Raw genomic sequence first — 6,316 nt, forward strand, 5'->3', positions numbered from 1 at the left:
TTTAATTTGTAAAAGTGCAGTAGGCTTTTAATTGCTCCATTTTGTACCTTAGTCGTTTTGAGACAAGGTTTCTACATAGCCTTGGATGTCTTAGAACTCACTGTGTAGACCAGCCTGGCCTTGAACTGATGAGAACTGCCTGCCTCTTCCAAGTGCTGGGATTAAAGACGTGTATCACCACCCCCAGCTTTGTGCATTAATCCTTAAAGTACAATAATGAGGGTTTGGCCCGAATTTAGAGCAGCCTAGTCTACCAGAAGTAATTCTGCAGAGATGGGGTGTAATACAGGGTCTTGAAAAGAGGGTTGGGGGGCCTCAGAAAAGAAGTGAGATGTGGCATGAAGATGCTGGACACAGAGTCTTCAGCTAAAGCACAGCATCTCACTTCCCTTGTTTTCGCCAAACTTAAATGGCAAATTATCCTGTATGGAATTATGCTTGAGAGTGTGGCTCATTCCAAGCTGGTGTCCTGGATGGCCGCAGCAGATGGTGGCCAAGGTAAGGCTTGGCAAGCTCTCCCGAGTATGCTAATATCAGCAAAGGTGCTGGCTGAGGTACTTGGCCTCCGAGGTAGACTGCTGTGGCTTGTCCTTGACCTACATTAGATATGCATGCATGAGCAGCAGGGGCTCATCAGAGGCTTCCAAAACTAGACAACAATCTTATTTACAACAAGGATTTAATGATAGAAAAAGATGATAATTGGATCTGCTAGACATTATTGATTAATCAGTGTTTGCTGCTTTTACAACTTCCAAGACAAATGCCTACATGCAGTGCAGAGCTCTAGAAAAGTTCCAGGTTTAACCTGTTCATACCAGTCATTGAATTGTGTGGACATTGCTAGAATTTGACCACTGTAAGTAGGAAAGATCAAAACCCAGCTGTTGGCGCTGCACCAATGCAAATGCAAAGAGCCTAGAACCTTCATCAGTGATCTTGTCTCTCTCTGTAGATCCATGACTTTCTACCTCAGAGGTTCTGGGACATATTATATTTAGCAACAGCAACTATGGGGTTGTAGGAGTTAAGTTATGTGCAGAATAGGTGCCTTTTAAATGTGAGTAGGAGACAAGTGTGATTATCTTTGGTGTTTTATTAATTTGTCGGGCGTTTTGAAAAATCAAGAAGCACTCTCGACTTAATGTTGAATTAACTTAACTCCGTGACTCACATTCTTAAAACAGACTAACACCATGCTCTACCTACTGAAAACTCTGCCCAAGAATTAGGCACACTGTTGGCTGTGTGTAATGTGAGCAAGAAACTAGGGAGAACGTCACATTTTTTTATTTTTATTTTAATATTTTAACAGTAAGAAGGTGTGAATCTAGGGTTAGAATTTTTTTTTCTTATCTTTCAACTCTAATCTACATAATGGTTTCACTTTATTCCAGGAGCCTGATTGGAGGAAACATGATGAAATGAAAAGCATAAATATTTTCCTTTCTTTTTTTTTTTTTGTGGGACTTTTGTTATATTTGCGTAACTTCTGTTAAGAACACCATTGAATCATGCATAGGGCTGCTAGTCTCACTGAGGCACATTATTAAATATGTAAATGTAAAACTTGGTGAGTTTGACATACATGTGACATGAAGCCTCCCTGCAGTCTCCAGTAATTAGCATCCCCTTCAAAAAATGTCTTCCTGGCCCTCTGTAATGGGTCCTCCTGGTAGCCCCTACACTGATTCGAAGCTGCATCTGATTAGCTTTTTGTTACAAAACAGTCTGCATTTAAAAAAATAAATTATAATGAGGGTCCTGTACTGTGCTCTATTTTTGTAGTTTTTATAGTCAGCATAATTACTTGGCAATTTATATGTGTTAGTGCAGTATTTGTAAATTGTTTCTACTGAAACAGGAATACTTACTGGATGGATATCCTTTATCCATTCATTCATCTGTCAACTGTCATGTGTGATACCTCAGTCTTTGGCCACAGCAAGAAAGCTCCTTTTTAAACATTTGTATCTAAGTCTTATATGATTCGGTGCTTTAATTTTCCATTTGTGAATAAGAAGGCGTCAAATGGTTGAATCACATGCTAGAAGAATATTTAATGTTTTGGGAGCTTCAATATCTGTGAAATAATTAGACACTGTAAGAATGTCTTCCTGCTAAGATGGCAAAGGAGCCCATAAAGTCAAATTAGAAGAACAAAAATGCCTTTCCAAGAAATTCAGTTGGGTCCCGGCTGTATCCTGACTTAATTCTACTTTCAGAGCAGACCCTCAGGTTCTTAGTATTTGGTATCTATTGTACCTTAACTATCTCTGCTTTATTCCTACATGTCCCTTACAGGACCAATATAACAACTGTGGTATGTTCCTTAAATAAACATTGACAACTTGTAAACCCAAAACATCCTGAAAATTTGACAGTTTTAATATGTCAACTCTAGCTAACTTACTGTGACTTACTTTGTAATAGCATTATCAAAGTAAGTGCTTGTCAGATGTTAGCACATTAGAACCTGAACTACAATGCTTCTCTTGCATAGACTGCCCTCTCTTGATGCACTGTTACATCAGGTTATTTCTATTATGGGGCTTCCAGAGTCTACTGATATAACTAGAATACATGCGTTTGATTAAATAAGCCCTGTAAAATCACACTGACACCATTCCTATATCCACTTAAGCCAGAATAAAACCCAGTAGTAAACATTAGAATAATGATGGCCATATCTCAGAGTTCACAATACTTTTAAGTGTTCAGGTAAGTAGCCTATCAAAGAAGGATACTCATATTTAAGAACTCGGAGTAAGCAATGAAACTGTGATTCCTACAGTGTGGTAGCTCCCAATGGTGAGGTGTCCTGTTGATTTTGTGAAGAACTAGATAATGAATTTTTCTTCAGTAAATATGTACACAAAAGTAGTTGACATTTTTTTTTATTTTAAGTGAAAATTAGTAGCATGCATGGATGGTTATATCATGAGTGAGTTTTATGCAATCAATCCCCTCATATTTCTTTCAATTACAAATGATTTAAACAAAAGGATTCAAATTGTTTTTTTTGAATATTTTTTCGTTTGAGCATTAGGTGAGGAGCTGGCTCATATCATGTGTAGCTGATATATTGCTATGCTTACTTAATCTAACTAAGACACAAGAAACTCTACATACCTCTTTTCAAAATTAGCTGAACAAGAATATAAAAAAAGTCTTCATGTTGTCCAAAGCTGAAGAAATCATTTGGACCACTGTAAACATGTAAATGTTTTCTGCCCTGCAAAGAACACACTACACTTCTAAAAGATGATGAAAATATTAGAAATACTGACTGGTAATTGAAAGCAAAAAATAAGTAAATAACACCCATTTAAAAAATAGTCACTGCCCTCAGGAACTTTCTAAGATGGCATTTCCTATGCCTCCCCATAGACCCAAATTTGGAAGAAGCCTTTTCCTTCTTTGTTTTCCTCTACAGAAACTTCCAACTCGAGTGTCTCTTTCTTCTGTTTAAGAAAAGGAAGAAGGCACATTATGAGTAATAACCCAGCAGAAGCTTTCTATCTCCTCTTACATTATATTCTTTCAGTAAAAAAAAAAAGGCTTAAATATCATGGTTGCAAACAGTGGCTACAGCTAAGCTGTGTGAAGCTTCTGTTAATATGGTTTTTGTAGCAGGACTTAGTGACCCAAGCCTTCAATCTCAGCTACTTAAGTAGCTGAGGCATCAGGATTGCAAACCAAAAGCCTGTCTATAATGTAGAGTGAGTTGTATTATTTATTATATATCATTCTGTAACATTGTTCACATTTCACTCCCGAAACAGGATTTCCTCTTTATAATGAAAACACAAGACTATAGCAATAACTCAAAAGTTTAGGACTCCCAAGTAAGATCTCACGGGTACGGATTAGATGAATCTTACTCTTAAAGGAAACAACATCATCTTCTTTTGTTGTATTCATTGGAAATGCAGTTGTCCGGACAGCTCCGTTCTGCTCAGTCCAATCCTCCCAGGTGGCTGAACTAATAGCCGACTCATACCTGTACTGGAGCAAAAGATAGGAGATGAAAGAACAGATCTGCTGTAAGAATCGCTTGTGATTTTGATATATTATGAAAACTGAAAGGATTTAAGACTCCTTCATACTTTTTGACTACCAGTAGAAAAGATCAATAGTTAGTAGAAGCTATTTAAAAACTCAAAGTTCATGAAGATAGAAATAATACTTGAGGTGACGGAGGAAATGGAAAGCAAGAACAGAGAGATGGAGGGGGTGGTTGGCCTGGAGATGAGGACTAGGAAGTCACATGGAAACCTGTTACTTGTAAGGTAATTTAAAAGTGAAAATTTAAAAAGAACACATGGAGAGCCAAATCCAAAGTCAATGCCCTTGTGTTATTATTTTTAAGGTGAGTAGCACTGCCATTTAAAAAATTAATGAGTTGTTTCCAAATCAATATATAAAACTACCAAACCTTCGGAAGGGAAATAAACACCATTCAAACAGGCTCTTTGACTAACACTGACAAATTCAACCTCTGAACACAAAATTGGCCCCTACAGGGATCTGTCTTCCTTGCAGATAGGTTTTGGGGGCCAGTATTTTCAGTCAGATCAAATTATTTTGGTTTTTCAAAGTATGGGACTGAGGAATTGTTCTGTATTAGTGGTGGTGAAAAACTAATGTAAGTCCGGTAAATGTGTAAGGGCGTGCCATGGTTCCATCTTCTGCAAGATCTCACTTGGGCTCTGCACATACATAGCACAGCAACTAGCTTAGCAACCTGGGACTCTGCTGGCTTAAGGCTATGCACACACCCTCTTCTACTAATATACTTGAAAGTCTGAGACTCTTATTTGCATGTACTCCTTGGCAAACAATAAAACTATCAACTTTATGGAAACATAGGACTGAATCTGTTCCATCAAGGCCACACCTCCTAATCTCTCCTTAACAACTCATCAGCTGGGGGATAAGCATGTAACTGTATAAGCCTAAGGGGAGCATGCTCATTCAAACCACCACCAAACCTGTTAGGGAACACATTAAAAACCAAGGCAAATGGGCCAACTTGGCTTGAACTGGTGTTGGGTACAAGTGCCATAAGATGGACTTGTGTCCTCCATGTGAACTTTTAGGGATAATCCCTCTTAACCATCTTAAGTCTGTGCACAATTGGGCATGTGTATGATTAAACTCAGGTGTATTGTGGTGGTACATAACTTAAATCCATCAAATTTGAGAGCCACTACTTGTAATAATTTTTTTTTCCTTCTCTTGAGCCCTACACTGTCTGGTTTTATGTCAGTTTGACACAAACTAGAGTCATCAAGGAAGCAGCCTCAATTGAGAAAATGCCTCCATAAGATCAGGCTGCAGGTAAGCTTGTAGGGCATTTTCTTTGTTAGTGACTGACAGGGGAGGGTCCAGCCCCTTGTGGGCAGTGCCATCCTTGGGCTGGTGGTCCTGGGTTCTACAAGAAAGGAGGCTGAGAAAGCCAAGGAGAAAGCCAGTAAGCAGCTTCCCTCCATGGCCTCTGTATCAGCTCCTTCTTCCAGGTTCCTGGCAGGTTTGAGTTCCTGTCCTGACTTCCTTCAATGGTGAACAGTGATATGCAAGCATAAACTGAATAAATCCTTTCCTCCCCAAGTTTCTTTGGTCATGGTGTTTCATCACAGCAAGAGTAACCCTAAGTAAGACAAGCCCCATAAAAGGAAGCCCAGTTTTTGGGCCCTTGTGGGAGCCCGTTTTCAGGTTCCTCATGGCTTTACCCAGCAGGTCCACATAGAGGATGATTAGGACCACGGGCCTGAGTGCAGGTGTCTGAAATGGTCTGCACTTGGCTGTACTGGGGGGGGGGGTGTCTTTTGCTCCACCCCTTGGTGTCTCTATAAATACCCTGGGGCAGAGACAGTCAAGGCTTGTTGGAATAGTTCCAGGCCCTGTCGAGGCTATCCTTTATTTTTTATCTGTTTATCTCCACAATCTAAATCCTTCTATCTAATATTTCCTGCTGCTCGCACTCAAGAAAACTCTGGGAAGATGTAGGGTTGGTGGGTAAACACTCTGCAGGCCCTTGAGAATTTTCATTTAGCTAAACTGCTGTTGCTCTTGATAGTGTATTCTGACTATTGCTTTGTTGTGAACAAAATATCTTTGCACTTTGCAAACCAATGTCAGCTTATTTCAGGGCCTTCTGTAAGTTGTCAGAAAGCTGGAATTACCCAGGCTAGCCCTTGACTACTGATAACAATGCTGCCTACACTTTATATGTACATAATAGTTACCACGGATAAAGTATGTGACTGCATAGATGACTTTCCATTTTAATCCTCTCACAGCTGTTATAATG

This window comes from Onychomys torridus, chromosome 20 (assembly GCF_903995425.1).
Source record: "Onychomys torridus chromosome 20, mOncTor1.1, whole genome shotgun sequence".
Classification (NCBI taxonomy): Eukaryota; Metazoa; Chordata; class Mammalia; order Rodentia; family Cricetidae; genus Onychomys; species Onychomys torridus.